A 17921-nucleotide genomic window follows, 5' to 3' on the forward strand; every position below is an offset into this window, starting at 1 on the left:
AAAGAAAAACAATAATCGTGTAATCGAGATGAAAATTAAAAACAATATTAGTTAAAAAATTAGATCATAAAATCGAAAATTAATGTTTAATTTGATTGATATCCAGAAATTAATGAAATATTTGTAACTTTGAAAACATTTGAATTGAATAATAATTTGATATACATTTAATTAATATGCATAAAAAATTAATACAAATTTTTTTCTCCTATTGAAGACCAGTGGAGACCAGTTAGTAAGCATTTCACTGCTTCAACTGAAATAAATTATTCAAATTAAATTTTTTTTAATCATACAACTTCTTTTACAATTACCTGAAGTTTGTTTTAAAAGTTTTAAGTATCTCGGTCCTTTTTATGACACCACATAAAAGTTTAACATGTAAATTTTATTAATATACAAAACACACATATTCGCTTTGCTGCGTCCATAAAAGCCACTTTTCGCACCCACGACGCGATTTCTCACCCGTATTTTCGGGCGTCTGGGCAGTATGGCGAGCCCTCCCGCGGGCCATTTGGTGAAAAACGCGTCTGGCCGAAACTGCAGGTGGCACTCAACAGACTCACCACCGCTCTCAGGGCCTTGATGGTGCCAAAATGAAGAGCCGCAGGTACGAATTTCGCGCCGTCAGACAGAGCTGCAGAGACCGCGCCCAAATAATTCAAAACACACACCCTGTCTTGAAAAGGCGCTAATAGGAAAATTGCACGCGGCGGCGGCGAGAAAAAGATACGGCACTCCTTGAAATCGAATAAAATTTAATAAGGGTGCGCGCGCGATTGAGCATCTCACCATTGAGATTATGCGTGCGTGGGCACCAGATTCAGGTGTAATAAGCCTAAGAGACGAGACCACTCCACTATTTATGACACTTAAATAAGCCGATAAGCATCTCGAGGGCACTTGCTATATTGGCTCGCGGCTTCACACAGGTCGACACAGGTCTTATTAGAATGCTCCTCATAGTCGTAACTTCAGCCAAATAAACTTTAAACTGAATTAATAAAGAGCTGTGAAATTCTTAATGAGCTCCAAGAACCTTTTTTAAACCAGTTTGTAATAATTTAATTTTAATTAGTTTTTTTTACTTTATTTATGTCAGCACAGTTTCTGCGTCTTATAAAATATTACTGGTGCAGTTGAAAGAAATGACAAAATATTGGAGTGTAGGTATTTTGTCTTTTGAAATCAATTATTTTGAATAATCATTTAAAATTTACACAATTAAAAAGAAAAGGCCATCATTTTTTGGTTGGAGATGGGTCAGAGGTCTTGGAAATAAATTCAGGAGTGGCAAAAAAAGTAAGAATTTTTCTCTTTGGTCTCTTTAGATTTTTATTTTTGGCAAATACAAAAATTTAATTTCTTCCATTTAAAAATCAAATGACGCCGAATATTTTTTTATATAAAGAACAATCTATTTTAAGCTAACTAGCAAGTGGATTTAAATAAAATAATGGGCTAGGGTGAACCTAAAAATTTACGATTTGATTCCTTAAAATTATTTAAATAATAAATTATTTATTTTATTTTGGGTTCAGTTCACGAGGGACAAAAAGCAAAGTTTATAAGGCGCCTTGCTTACTAAGCAACCGAGGCCTTTAAGGGATGAATCAATAAGGCACATTTGGATTGTCGTCGCTATCGGAAAAGTGGATCTGGCAGACGCTTGGCCAGACAGAGAGTTTTCTTTCCCCAGTTCTTTCTTTTGTGTGAAGGCAACTTTCCGTTCTACAAGGGGACGACGACGTGTTGTGTAAGAAAAGAGGGAAAATGCGGTGTAATATCATCGAATGTGCGACGCGAGGAAATTGAAAGATCACCTCTCGTGCCCCTGCCCTCGTGCAGCCGTCGCTCTCTTGGCGAATTGCGCGCGGCTCAATGGGAAATGCGCAGACACGTGCATCATCCAAAATACATCACAAGTGGCCGGGCGATTCGCCAGCAGTGTGTATCAAAAAACCCTTAGTCGCCGAATTTATCGCCCACGCAGTCTCTCTTCCAACAGGCTGGTTAGAAAAAGTCCAGACCTCAAATAAAGCGTTGCAGTTGAAGGGCAAATATCAAAATAGAATTTAAGCACATAATAAAGATATATCAGCAAAATAAAAACCATTTTTATCGAAATTAGGCAAATATGATTTACATTAATATCAAATAAAATAAAATCTTTTCACCCAGATTGCGAAAGAAAGTAATTTTTATTTATATTCAAATTATATCAGATCTGACTTGTCAAACGTTGAATTAAAAGCTTTAATTTTTTTATCAATTTGTTCTCAGGTTTGGTTATTAAAAAAATTATTGGTGAATTTTCAACCAACAATTTTCCAATTTCCCACACACCAGGTGAGTTAATGAAACCAGCAAGTTTATTAATTTCGCTCTGCAGCAAGAATGCGACCCAGCGACTAATTAACTCGCAAACATTTTTGCGCACATTCCAATCTGCGCGCATATTTGAATACCTGACGCTGGTCCCACTCCCCGTCGTTGGCTTTTTGTCCAGCACAAATTTTCCAATATATTCCAGCAGAGAGCGGCGGAAATAAATCCGGCTCGAATTTCCGCACGGCTGTGGAATTTTCCGGTGCTCGGACCTACACTGTGTGAAATTCGCTTCAAATAAAATGGACGCAGAGGTGCAAATGTTTTTCGTCAATACGATTTCAACTTTATCAGTTTTAAATTTTTTTATTTTGAATAACGAGGTAATGATTTCAAATTGACGATGTCCAAACTTTTGGTAATTAGCTTTTCGAATCCATTTGACAGAGCGCAACATATTCCCCCAGGGCGTGTCTCCTTCTCCTTTTTTTCAATTCCAAGAGTGTCCACATTGAAGCAAGTTCCGCGTTTTGATACACATAAGATAGCATCGTTCTCGGCAATGATATACTTTTACTTACATTCCGAAGATTACGTTAAAATTGCGCGGGGTCGTCGAGTTTTTTGATCGAGATTCAATGAAGAAGGAGATGGAGATAAATGTCTGCCCCTCACTAAAAAGAGAGTTTTACGAGTGCGTTGACAGTCACGGGCGGGGTTTGCTTCCTTATTCATTTGATTAGCCAGATTAAGGGTGTGTGTGAAAGAGAAGGAAGACGCATCTTTGCGACCGTAGAGACCAAAATAGGACTTTTTTAGAAGCAGTGATTTTGCGATTAGTCGCACGCAAACGTAATAAAGGCGGAAAACTGACACGTATTTCATTCCAAATTAAACTTTCACATAGTAGAGGTTCAGCAAAGGGGAATAAAAGAAAATGCACTTACATTTTCTCAAGTAGAGTTGGATGATGGATTCTCTCCAAATATCAATGTGACAGAACACCTGGAATCAAAAACATTCATTAGTTTTAAATAATTTTTCTTAAATATGTAAATTAATTATTGTTTTGTTGTGTAATTACAAATTTTGTCTCTCTATCTCTTGTTATTGATTAAATTTGTAAATTGAAATTAAGAATGATGAATTTGGACAGAGAATCCCCGGTGATACATTAATGAACCCTGAAACTAAATAATTTGTAGCGCATATTGAGAAACAAAAAGCAACGTCAATTCTATATGCATATACAAAATATCGTTAGCAAAAAATTTATGTTTAATTTTTTTTTAATAATATTTACTTATAAAATATAATAACTAAATTAACATTACATTTTAACACATTATTTTTTTTATTTATATATTATTTATTAATTAAATATTCTTTGTTATAATATTTAAGAAAGAAATTAATCTCTTTGATAATCTTTATATTTATAAATATATAACCGTATTTATTGAAATTATATATATACTCTTTGTACTTCAATATGGAAAAAGCGGAAGAAAAGTAATTTTGACATATCTGGAATTGGCCTTTTAAAATTCAAATTCATAGATAACTCTAGTACAATTATTTTCTATGAAAAAGCTGAGGAACTTCAATTCGTTTCACTAGCGTTTAGCTTGAAGATTGAAATTCCTGTGTAGTTGATGGTTGGTGGCACAGAGTTTTTTGCGGAGGCTGCACGACCTCAGCTTATTTATGGTCGAGTTCAGACCGCGAGATCGAGCGCAGCCGTGATGAGAATCAGTTAACGCCAAATAACAACTAATAATTTGCACCGCGCGTCATAACATTAGCGTTGAGAGAGAAGACTGCTGAATGGGTGTCGTGCATCGGCGCGCGATAAATTACCGGCCGCAACGAGAGCGCATGCAGCCTTGGAATTAGCTGGCAAAATAATAAATTACAGGCTGCATACTTTGCCGGCATTAGAGGGAACGTTGTTGTTGCTCGCGACTAACAACAAATGAACTTGGGTGCTCAATATTTTATGTGCTCTCCGCCATGCGAGCAAAATAAGTGTGCGTTTACATGCTGCTCAGCTTCAGAGCCTACAATGTAGCGCCAAAAAGTTATAAATTTACATTCACGGGCAGCGGAGCTAATTGATGGCTTGAGAGTGCCTGTTCGGTGTCCCAATAATGCGTCCCTATCAAACAAGCTTCAGGAAGTTAACAATTGTTAGTAGAAATTTTTTATGTACCATGTAATTATTTCATAATTAATATTATTGACAAATTCCAGTTTATTGTTTTTAAATACATTGAACACAACTAACTCCAGTTCAAATTTTAAAGATATTTTAAGACGTAGCAGATATTTGTGGGACTCAATTTCAAAAGTATTTATTGTTTATATGCATTAGAAAATAATTATGGAATTTAAAGAGAAAAATCAACTCATATTTTATTATTGAAATTATTATTATTTTATTTTGTTATATTAAGTCTCATCCATTCCATTTTTTAATTTTGTTATATATAATAACAAAATTAAAAAATGGAAAAATAAAAATATTTTAATTAAAAATAAAATATAGCATATAATTCTTTTTTACTTCAAATTAATATATTTTTTTAAACTGAATATCAATTGAATGTTCATAATAATTTGAAAAAAAGCTAATTTTTGCAAATAATTTTTTATTTTTTCTGTTTTTAATAAAGTCTTCATTATAAGGCTCTCATTCCTCTTTCAGAAAGACTAGTTGAAATTTGACCAACCAATTTCAATTCCAAAAATGGGATTGCTTTCGCGCGCAAATTAATGGCCGCGGAGATGAAAGGAGTGAGCGATTTAATTAAAAACAATGCATCACTGCGTTGCGGCGGATTAATTAATTGGCGCAGCGCGTCACAATCAGCAGCACGTTCGCAAAACAGTCTGCGGTGGCTCGCGCTGCAAATGCATAAATAATTAATCCGGCGTCGTTTTGTATCATATCTGAAACGTGTCGCTGCCGCGGAATACCAGCAGGCTCATTTTCATTCATCATTCACCATCGCTTGATGGCTGAATGGCGTATTTATCAAAACATAATATATATAATTGCGCTCTGCATGTATTAATATTGCTGCCTCTCGCGCGTCTCCTCCATTTGAGCAGGCGTCACTTATGTCGAGAATAATTCTGACGAGATGATAATGCTAAGGAACGTATACATCAGATGAGAGAGAAACGCTCGGTACTTATTATCTCGTTGTTATTAAACCAGCCTGAATATGTCACACAGTGGAACAATAAACATGCCACATTACACTCTGCGCTGCGCAAAACGTGCTCGCGGTCGTTCGTTCACTGTGCGAAATTACTTTTCTTTGAGTTTAGCACAACTTGTTCGTGCTGTAGCCCCAACCCTATCATATACATTTCATAGTCTTGGTGATATAATATAAACTTGTATTATATTGTAGATTTAATTTAAATTTTAATTAATTTACTTGCGCACCGTTTATGAGGTAAAATTTATAAAATTTCATCAAGGAAGTGATTCAAACAATATCCAATGGATTAATTATTTATTTTATAAAATTCTTATATTTATAAATATAATATGATGAAAATGAGATCATCTTAATTGATAAGCATTTATAAAATAAATAAAACAAATGACATGAAAATTGTAAAATTATAATTTATTTATATTTAAATTTTTAAATTATTTAGAAATTAAATGAAAAATAAATAATTATTAGCTATTATTAAATTTGCTATTTAAACAAACTTACTTGAAATGTGTATTTAAAAACGTCTTAATGTATAAACTTGATAAGTAGGTCTCTGTATTATACTAAGGTGGATAATAATTCAAGTTTGCAAGTAATTTGGTTTCTCATTTTCTTTCAACCAGCGGGAATTCCACCATCAATTGTGTGTACCAAGGTCAAAATTGAAAGTAAAATAAACAAATCTTAAAAATCTGCCATCACAAACTTCTTGCAGGTAATTTGAAGATAAATAACTCATTCGCACACGTGTAATTGAGCTTGAAAGACCGAAAATGATAAATTACACGTCGGGACGACGGAGCGAAGAAGTATTTAAAAGAAGCAAAAAGTTCGAAGAGGGAATCGTTTGCTGTAAAAGGCGACGTTGGCGCTGGCCTTGTGCGTTCTCCACTCGCGGCCGCAGATAGAGAGATCAGCGGAGCTCGCGCCGATGGGTGGTCTGCGGACCGAGGTGGTCCCCTGACCCCCTCCACACGGGGCCCTTTCCACGTCACATCCGCCGAAAAGCTCTTTTATAACATAATGAAGCCGATTTGCATTTCATAAATGACCCGCGGCCAAATTGACGCGCTGTGATGAAAAATAAATCGCGAATGCAAATGAGGCGTAAATTATTGCACCGAGCGTTGACGAATGGGCCCCGCGGCGCCGATCGCTTTTAATCGAGCGAAACACGGCGGATTCCGGAATTCTCGCCGCGCGTCTCGTCATTGGCCAAATTGCTCAATTAGGAAAGAGGAGGAAGGCCCTTGAAAATGAGCAACAAAAAACAAAACCGCGAATTATTTCTCTCCTCCTCTTCAAATCAATTTGTTCCAAAATACGTCGGAAATAATTCACGGTTGATTGGCGGACAAATTGTAAAAAATTAATCATTTCGAACCACAAAAGATTTGAATCGCGCCTCTCCTCTTCCTCATGATTAAGACATTATCTTGTCTGTCGTCCTGTGTCGGTGCTCCAGGGTTTTGTTTCCGTTCAAATGCACCGCTGCTGGCGGCCATCAGCACTTTCACACGCCATAGAGCACAACCTCTAATTTGCTTTACACACTCGTCGTTTTTTTTCCTGCACTCTTTCCTTCCTGCACCACTGACTCACGAGAATGACTTCTTTTCACAGCAAACCGAATGCACGTCTCCGTGGTGAATCACATAAGTATTCAAGAAGAGAAGAAAATTGCTTAATTCCAGCACCAATTTTCTGTTTCTTTAGCAGAGAAGAGACCGTAAAGAATTCAGTTTTCTCAAGAGAATTTCAAAGATGCAATTGATGCACTTTTTTCCATTGCTAAAATTTGCTCTCATTGACCAACTTGCACGTTGTATTTTTCTCTCTGTGAAAAGCATTACAAATTTATTTCTTCTTTGCTATATAATTTTCATAAATAAAATATAGCTGATTTAAAATTTTGTATAAACTTTGGTGTAGATCGAGGTATAGATTCCAATTTTTTGTTACAATATAACATTCCTCTAAGCTACTTTTATGCAATAACATACATATTCACTTGGTTTCCTTCTTTTGTACTAATTTCGGAGGTTTTTGGAGTTTTTCAATATCATTTATTTTATTATTTCCATTATTTAAGAAAAACAAACATGCTAAGCAGGTCATTGAAATATTTATCCAGAATGTTTGTTCTAATTAAATAAATAATAATTTTAAACATGAGACAATTTTTTTGCCTACGCAAGTTTTTTGCTTTGAGCAATCAACGCCACTTTAGGCAGCTCCAGCCATTTGATTTAGACACAAAATAAAAATTTTACATATACTGATCGATAAAATGAAACGAACAATTTTTTTTCTAAATAAAATTCAATTTACGCTGCATTGATAGTGTTGCGCAAAATCATTATAGCAAGCAATGCGCCTTAATAAGAAGGTTAAGTGCTTTCCCGAAGCGTTTGCCTTTTAATACCCCCGCGCATTCCAGCTCGCCGGTGCAAAGGTTAACGACCCAGCTTATTTTGCAAATTACATGGCGAGAGCTGGCGGATTATTATTTGGAACATCGGACTAATAATTGTGTGGGACGCGGGCGAGCGATATTGTCAGAGCCAGTCAGTCAGTATTGAATTGCCAATTCAGCCTTTAATGCTCGGCAACTGCGACTTGAGCGCGGCATTATTCGATCCCACGCGGATTAAAAGTCGTAATGGAAACGAGCGTTGCTAGCTCCCCCAGTTCATGTCAGCCGCGTAGAAATGACAGCCAAATAATCCCAAATTGCCTTCTGATTCAAGAAAATGATTTCCAGCCAGACCACATTATTTGAGGTTTGAAATCTCCCTGATCACTTTTGTCAATGCATGCTTGAAATTTGATATTCGTAAAAAAATTTAAAACAATCTCAGGATTTGAGCTTTTTTATAAAACCAACTTTTAAAGGTGACACTATCTCCTTACAAGTAAACATACCCAAATAAAAATTGATCAAGGCCAGGCGAGTGGCAAAAATAGCCAAGGTCTATTCTGTTCTCATCAGGAGCAGTGGCGGCAAAAGACTGGAGGAAAAATGAGACCAAGATAATTTCAAATGTATCACTTTCTTTAACAAAAACAAATCATTTAAGCCAGCCTGCAATTTAAAATTAATTCTATTCCAAAATTTTCAATCGCGAAAATCATTTTCAAAAGCAAAAAATTATTATTAAATTTAAGATTTAGCAAATCCGCCACTTGCTTCGATGGTCCGTGTGCTATTTGGGCGGTCTTTGATGAACGAGTCGCAAACATTATTCCGAGAGGCCTCACTTGCCCATGGTGATGATGATGATGATGCACTCTGTTGAAGAATTGAGATAGCAGCCGAAAAATCAAGCTGTCAATAGAACAGCGAGGAACCCACTCGACTGTGTATAAATTAGCGGCGAGTACAAAATATCAGGAGGAGGCAGAATTTATTTATGAAATTTATTTTCTCGGATGTGCGGCGACGAGAGGTGAGTCGAGAGTGTTTCATACCGGCTGCACTACAGGAGACGCGGTGAATAATAATACGAGAGAGTGAAAAAGTGGCGGTGAATGCCAACAAAGAAGAAATATTCACTTTTTTGCTCATTGCGAAACGATCCCGCGGCGCATTGTGATGCAAAACGCGCCGCACGAAAAAGGGTTGACGCCATTAAGCCATCATCAATTTCGGAGCGAGAATTTTTATTTTCACTGGCTTGACGTGAGATAATAAGCCGTGTTAAAATTGTTCTGAATGCGGATGCAAATTATTTAGCCATGAAATTTCAGAATGATGAACCATGAATAAAAATAAAAACAAGTATATATTAATAATAAATTGATGAAGTCAAAATACAAATTTAGCTCATAATTTCTTTATTTGTCAAAGGGCAAATCTTGGTCAATTTGTGTTGAAACATAAAAAAATGTAATAAATTTTTTATTTATCAAATTAAACAAAAAAGAGTATGTATTGAAAAAAAATTTGAATTCTCCTATAATGATTATTACACAATTTTTTTGAACACTTAGAAAGGAAATTAAATCAGAAAATTTTATTATCAAGATAAGGTCCTGACAATAAATCAAAATATTTTGATAACGTTATTTAATAAAATTGTAAGCGAAAATACTAAAAAAAAAATCAACAGCTCAAGGCTTCATTTCTCATCCCAAGGGAAAGGAATCAGAAGATGAATCAATCGCATGTGCGAAGCTACCTTATTTACGGCTGCTTTTTGTGTCACCGTCATGCACTGGGGGTTATTGTTTTATTGGATTTATGGCCTCTGAGGAAAGTGCGCACAAGGATATCTGAATGCATTCTCCGTTGTGCAGTTCAACCCTCGCTGTTCACAGGGAGAATTTATTTCCTTTCTTCTTTCTTCAAGGGCAAACAGAAGAATAGTGCCGATGGCATGAGGAGTCAACAGAATGGAAAATAAACCAACTAACTTTTGCCATAATACTTTGCATTTCTAGTCTGACATTCAAACTTCGCATTTTTTTCAAGTACTTTTCATAGATCTTTCTTTATTTATACTTTTTGCAATTTTTCCAACAATTTCCTGTAATTCTTGACGGATAATTTAATATTATGATTTTTCAATTAGCTTTTTATTATTAATTTATATACTTCTGTAATTTTTTTTTATCAATATTTTCCTAATGTAATTAGATCTTATTGGGTGTCGCATCTCTCACGGCGTCTCATTAGTGGGCGTGTTTGGGTATCAGGTTTAATGAAGCTCTCACTCAAGATTTCTTTCAACGCCTCCACCATGCATAATAAATCGACCTCTCTCAATTTTTGCGCTCGTTTGGGCGCGTGAAGGTTCGCATTTGCGTGATGGCGGGGACGCCAAAGTCGGTCATTACACCACATTAGCAAGGCGGTCGTAATAGCCGTGTGATTACAAACGATAATCTGGTGACGAGATAAAATCTGGCGGCTTGAATGTCACGCCTCGTTCGCCCATCATTTCCTTAATTTCTCCGCCAATACTCCCTCCTGACACTAATCCCCGTCCGCCGCCACCGCCGCCACGGGTGTGAAACGCGATTTGCGGCACAGACAATTCGGCACAAAAGATGTCTCGAGGTCAAAATAATCGCAATTTGGCCAAATTGTCTCCCAAATTTTCAAGGGAAGTGAATGAAAAAATCACGCTTGACAATGAAAAAAGTAATGAAACAATTCAAAAATAATTTTATTATGAAATTTTATTATTATGAAATTTTTGGCATGATTAATTTTATTTTTGCTGACAAAAAGTTGCCATAATTTCAAAAAATTTCAATGATAAGTTCAGTTCTAGTCTAAAATTTTTCACACGTCCCTTACAAATTTTGGCGACACGCTTATTTTGACACAGTCAACGGCAATGCGTCACAGGATTAAGGTGTTTATGATATTCGTGTGTGCACAATGATGCTCATTATTCATTGGAACCGAAGGGACGAGGCTTAAAACAGGCAATAAATAAATTTGGCTTTTAATATAACACACGCGCGCGCTCCCTCGAGAATTATATTCTTGCCACCTTTATAGAGAAAGAGCTAGAGAGGAAAATGCGCCAAGAGGGATCCACAAGCATGATTGATGACGGTCGGCGGCGAAAAATTTTCCTTCCACCTTCTTTGGCGTGCCATTTGCATATGCATCGGGCCACTTCGACCCAAAAAGTACTCGCGAGCAGTAAATCTTGTTTTATTGCTTGGAAAAATACCAAAAGGAGAAAAGAAATAAATGGCAACAAACCCGCTCAAGAATTAATCTGAAGTGAATAAGATGCATTTTTCAGAAGAATGTTTGAATTAAAAAAAAAATCTTTGGTACTTAACCAACAATTTAATATCTCCTATCAATTTTTTCCTTTGTACCAACAATTAGTACAAATTGGACTTTAATAAAGAGAAAAAAATTATCTTATTTTATAAAAAAATTATAGAGCAATTTTTGGTCATAAATAGTCTTACTTAACTATGTAAAATAATTAAAGGAAAGTTTTAATTTGGTTTAAAATCGTCCCTCATAAATAAATAATAAAATGAAAATCTCTGTATGGCAAACAAGAGAGAGTTAGTCTGGAGCTGTTTCTTGATGGGTGATTAGCAACAAATCCGTAGATGGTTGCAAGCGATTAAGGGTGCTGCGTTGTACTATTATTATCCCTCTCTCGTGCACTTTACTTTGAGTGGCTGCTGAGCAGGCACGTTGCTGCGGGCTGAGATGTTGGTCGGAGAGTCTAATGGACGCCGAGAAGTTTCAGTTACGCAAACAACTTAACGGCGATATTAAAAAGCGGAAATTAAAGCAAGGAGTTGAAAACGCCCCAGCGAGCACAAACTTCTTGGGCGTGTGCGACAAGGAGGAAATTTAATTTCACCCCCCGTCGCCGCCGCCGCACCATCTTATCCTTTATGTCGAGGGTTTTCGGCAATACCGGAAATGACTCGCGAACGCATTTTAGTAGAAATTTTGTACAAATTAGCAAGTCGTTGGCTTCCTCTGCGAGATTTTTAATTTTTTTCCACCCCGCCAAGTTTTGCATGCATTATCTAAAATGGCTGTCAGACGGGGAACAATAGGCTCGGTGGAAACAAAAGCTCTGCTGGTTGCTGTGTTTTCAAATTACGAGTTCGCATTTTTATTTGCCAGGTTTATTTCCGTGCACACAACTTTGAGCTGCCGTCGACAGTATTACTATTCATTTTCACAGAGCTCGGCGTATAATGTTTGCCTGCTCTAAAATTTCATACGCAGAACAGCGAGAGGTTTTTTATTCCCGCATATAACACGTGTACACGACACTTTCCATTTTTATGCACCCTCTCGTTCCACCCGCATTACCATGTGGCCTTCTTGCAAAAATTTATTATATTTTTACAATTTTTATTTATTTATTTTATTTACTATAGAGCTGGTTGCCAATTCTCTCCCATAGTGACTTTTCCATTTCTTATCTGACTTGTTGCAAGGGAATAAATAAAATGAATTGAAATTATTTGCTAGGAAACAAAACACAACGCCCTTTGTTTACGAATTCCCGATTATTATAGCATGAAAAAAGTGTAATGATTCAGTTATGAAACGAGGAAAAATTAGTAAAAAATTAATGTAGAAATAATTGCTGCTACATCTATTTTTAATAATTATTGGGGATAGGGTTTGGAAAATAGCTGAAAACTTTGTTTATCAAATTGATTAAAATAGTTTTTTTTTCAAAACATCTAAAATCATCTTATTTATTGAAAAGTCGATTATTTTTAAATTTTATTAGTACAATGCATCCCTATTTTCAACTGAAATAATAATAACCTATTTTGTGACGTTTCACTTTTCAGTGTGAGTTTCTCCTAAAATAATTTTTTTCTTCCAGAAAATTAGCCAATCACAAAACAAAGTACTTGTAAAAGCGTAAAAAATTAAAAAAAAAATGAAAAAAAAATTTATTACTGTCTTTATGCATTACCATCTTTTGTCTTTTTTACCTAAAACTGCCAATTTTCCACCTAATTCCGCTGCAAAAATCCAAAATTCCCAAGCTAATCTCAAATCTGTGTTCTTTTAAAAAGTAAAGGTAATGAGAATTTTTTTACATCTTTATAAATCTTCAATCGAAAAATCAAAGTTAAAAAGTCCGCACAAGCCCTAAACACGCTATGACTCGTTTTAATTTCATAATTTATATCGAGTGAGCTTACTTTCAACCCCTTCAGCCAGATAGATAATTCTGAATGCACGCGGGAGTGCGTGAAAGTAGCGCTGGTCCGGTTTTGTAATCGGGAAATAGGCAGCATCGGGACCATCAATGATGATTACGGGAGAGCCGGGGCGAGGGTATTTGACTCGTCCCTCACTCTCTTTATTGGCAAAAATAAAAGGGTTGGGCCAATCCCTCTGATGCAGCAGCACCCCTGCCTGCACGCGCACTTTATCAGCGGAGAGGCGAATTCGCTCTCTCTGCGGCCCCCGGAAAATAACACATATCGCAGCAGCGTGTCCGTCCGTCTGCTGGCCGGCAATAAAAACGACGAACGTGCCCACGCTGGACATGCATTAGTGCGCGCCAACTAAAAACTAATAAGACCACCCGTCCGGGGTGGAATCCATAACTAATCGACGAAAAGGGGAGCGAAAGATGTGATTCACCGGCCGGACGAGACCGAAGGGGGTAAATCAAATTGAGCCAGAGTAAATTCATGCGTACGTCAGGGAAATTTCAATTTTTGGATGCTTACACTATGGAATGAAATTCACGTCTCTCTAATTTGGTCTTCTTCAACAGTCAAAATGGATGAAACCCTCAATTTGAAAGGAAAAATTCACCCTAATAATTTCTATTCAAATATAATTGGTACTTCTTTAATTTATTCGTAAATAAACTTTTCCGACTTTTTTATAGAAGGATGATTGCCGGTTAAGTAATAAGTGAAATTCTTTTTATCATAATAAAGTGCACCTCATGTATGGAGAAAAAATTAATAACATTCAAAGGTAAAAATACAATATAATAATATTTATCATGAGCTATTGTTTCTTCTTAATTACAAATAACATTTAATAAATTAAAAATAAGGTATTTTTTTTTTATAATTTCAAATATTTTGATTCAGTGGATTAAATAATTTGTTCAACTACTTTAGCCAAATAATTAAGTGAGCTCAAAGTTCCTGGGATCGAATTTATAATCACCCCTCTTGGCACTATTGTCTTTACTGCAAGCATTATTCAAAATCCATACAATTCAAGTTTGTGTTGGTCGCAGAAGACGTCAGCATAGAGCTGAATTCGATTTGCCAGTTTAATGTGCGAAAAGCAGTCGCGCTGCCAGACGCACAATGGCGCTGGTATTTGCCGAGTGTCGGCGCGGCACCGCCTCGAGGAACAAAGATGAAAGGGGGCAAAAGGCAAAAGGCGGATTTGGCACCTGGATTCTCGCAAAACGCTCGGATCACCGCAGCTATTTCAATTTGCAGTGTTGCGTGTGGCATCCACCCGAGTCTTCAATTACATTCTCCTGGTGAGACAAGGACGTGAACAGAAAATTAATTTTTATCTCGGTGGTAAAAGTTTAATTTTTTTTTTATTAAAATTCTTAGTAAACCTCAGTGATAGAGGGAAAACAATTTGATATTTACTTGATGCTTGTAAAATTTTTAAAAGGCCTCTTTTAAACAACAAAATACAAAGTATTGTATCATATTAATTCAATTTTGTGGACGCTAATAGATTTTTCAATTAAATTAAATTTTAGCTACAATATCAATTTCAATGTGAAATCTTATGAAGATAAAATCAATGGATGTTTTGTTTTAAGTTCATATTAAGAATCATTCTATTTTTAATTTCATAAGTATGCTAGCAACAGATTCTAAAAAATCTTCATTAGAATAATAGTTTTAAATTAAATCTCCAGTAAAGAGCACAGAATCTTAAATTATAAACATCTATGTTTTAAGTATAAACAATTTTCAATAATTATAAATTGACTATTAAGAAAAGCAAATAATGTCATTATATACAAAGTAGATTGTAATTAAAAATTATTTAATTTAAAAAAATAGACGTTATAAAATTTTAACTACTTCGAAAAATATTGTGAAAGCAATTTTAAATTAAAATTTTATTAAATTTTAACAATTACTTAATTTAGGTAAACTTATTAATTTTTTTGCATCCTTTCAAATGGCTATGCAGCTATTGTCGACTCGGCTCGTCTCAAACCAATAAATATCAAATGGTTGTATCATGTTACCTGTTTGCAAAAAAATCCAGTTTTCTCGCTCACATCTATATTTGCTTTATTGTTTCTTCGCGTGGTCGTTTCACATAAACGCAGCTGAATATGATTAATTAACAATTATTAGCAGCCATTCACGAGGTAAATAGTCGATATTATTATATAGGTCCGAAGCGAATGTCGTTCATAATTTAAAGCGGCGCGCTCGCATTTATTGTGTGTGCGCGGCGTGCTGAAATTTATGGCCAACCTTTGAATAGCGCTCATTAATTTTTGAAAATGGAAAAATGCCTCTTACGCCGCCGAGCGATAAATAAATTCTGCCCCGACGACGCTGCCGCTTGGCGCGATGATGGAAAAGCTCGCCAATTTATTTTGCTGCACCCTAACCTCTCTCTCTATCACACAAAACCATCGAGTAAATTGAATTGAGCAAATCGCCGTCGGCGTCGTGATTTTTTTTCTCCGCAGAGAAAAACTTTCATAATGACCGTTCCTTGAAGAAAAAAAATAATGTTCACCCAATTGATTTATGTGCTTATCAAATTTTTATATGCACTGGAGACTGGACGATTGAAAGGGAAAATTGGAGGTTGGAGGGGAAAAAAAGTATTTTTTTATTTTTAATTAAATAATAGTTGTTACTTAAAATTTATTCTCATTTATTCATTAAATTTTGATATTTTATTTGCTTTCGTTGCAAATTAACAAATTAACTGAAATCAATAAAATCTTTTGTCATAATTAGGATTTTTTTGAATTAAATTAATATGTTGAATTCACTAAGACATATCAGGGCTTAAATATTATTGATATCTATTTTATACTGCATAAATAATGTGATAATTTTTTTTGAATGAATTAATGAAGCAAGTATTTGGAGAAATTTACAATATATTATTCTGATTAACTTTGTAATTAAAATGTCTGCATATATTTTTAAATATAAAACACCACAGCCTTTGCATAAATAGTTTGAAAAGAGCATTTTCATTTTTAAAATATTTTTGCCTTTTGAACCAAACATGCTCCATAAAAGTTGTAAAATTAAAACTATCACAATTAAAATTTCAGCCAAATTTTTATTTCAAATTGGAAAGCCTGTAGCTAGATTTGTTATTATAATAATTTTATTTATTTCTAGAAAGACTTGTTGTGAGAGAATAAAAGACTTGAATGAAGCATAGATTATTTCTTGAATTGGGATTAAAAGGGAAAAAATATCAACACATTTTCAAGCAATTTTCCTCACTTAACAGCCTTGCAGGAAATTGGGGCGCCATACCAACAATTTCACATTCCGTTTTGCATTTTGCGGCGAATCCTGGGTGAGACGGTCTCGCTCTCGCACTGTTACCTCGCGCCATATATGCGCAAAAGGGGCTTTGCATTTCGCTCTCGCCGAGGTATTTATCGGCGGACAAAACCGCGCTCAATGACCACCGAGGGGATTATCACGCTCCGTGGACCAGAAGACCACCATAACAGTGGAATTAAATTCGCGAGCGTCCATTTTGGTGCCGCACGCGTACATAGGATTAATATATGCGTGTGCCGAAAATGCAAACCGACAGAAAGAGAGCTCTGGGCGAATTTCCACTTTGTCAGGAACACGAACGAAAACATTTCCACTCGTGTACAGAGAAGTGTCGACGGTTCAAAAATATACACTCGTTGTGATCGAGTTTCGTCGCTCTTTTTGGGCCAAAATTATTTCCTCTGAATTTGCCGCGTGAGCGGGAAAGGAAATTCATCTCGGTTGAGTTTACAAGTGGAGGCAATTTTTGCATGCAACGGCCGGAAAATGATTTTGCAAGAGTTAATTGAGTCGGAGGCAGGAAAGCCGAACAAAAGGTAGAAATGAGCTTCTCGTGTTTAGGAGGTGAAGCGCGGCGAGGGTGGAAACAATGGCTAATGATCTCGAGAACGGCGCTGCACTGCAAGAAATTACAATAAAAGCGTTAGTGGATCTTTCGCTCGCGAGCAAAAAGGGAAGAGTAGCTTGGGGCAGTGTAATATCTATTCAGCTTTTTGCATGCAGAGTAGCTCGGTTGCTACTTATTCTCTTCGTGCGCCTCTAACTCTTTTGCTTTTTGCCTCAGTAGAATAAACAACAATTATATTGTTTCAGTTCCATCAGCTGAGGTCATGAATGGGATTAAGAAACGCGGCAAGGAGAGCAAACTCTAAAGGTTTAATTTTAACTGATTATAGCATTGTTTGATTGAATAGTGAATGTCCAGAAAAAGAACGAAAAAAATTTAGAACGTTCAAGAAACTACAACATCCTTGGCTGTTAATTGAAATAAAAATTAAAATAATATTGATACTTTTTGATGACATAACTCGGTATGGCATACAATAAAAAAAAAATTGTAATTTTACTTTTTTTTAATTTAGCTGTCATATTTTAAGCTTCTTTTTATTTTTGTAAAATTTTGGTAAGTTCCAATGCAACTATTAACAGTATACAATGTTGTTAATGTAAAGTGCACAATTTTAGTTGCTACAATTTATTGCAGACGCCATGGGACGCCATATTTGCCGGTCAAAATTATACTTTATTGGTCGTTTTCGCTGATGGCGAGTAAATCAAATTTTATTATGTGCACTGCAGAGCGGAGCGGCGCGCTTTGAATTCCGCGCA

The 17921-nt window shown here is 35.8% G+C and overlaps 1 protein-coding gene across 2 annotated transcripts in view; it reads right to left on the reverse strand.

The window, feature by feature from the left end:
* The window catches only part of LOC132203708 (semaphorin-2A), a 292313-nt gene that overhangs the window by 209041 nt on the left and 65351 nt on the right, over positions 1-17921 (reverse strand). For both annotated transcript variants that reach the window (XM_059631661.1, XM_059631660.1), the window contains exon 2: positions 3279-3336. The gene's annotated coding sequence lies outside the window, so the exon portion shown is untranslated. The remainder of the gene's footprint in view (positions 1-3278; positions 3337-17921) is intronic.

Source organism: Neocloeon triangulifer, unplaced genomic scaffold, assembly GCF_031216515.1.
Source record: "Neocloeon triangulifer isolate White Clay Creek 2 clone unplaced genomic scaffold, ASM3121651v1 ptg000017l, whole genome shotgun sequence".
Taxonomy (NCBI): Eukaryota; Metazoa; Arthropoda; class Insecta; order Ephemeroptera; family Baetidae; genus Neocloeon; species Neocloeon triangulifer.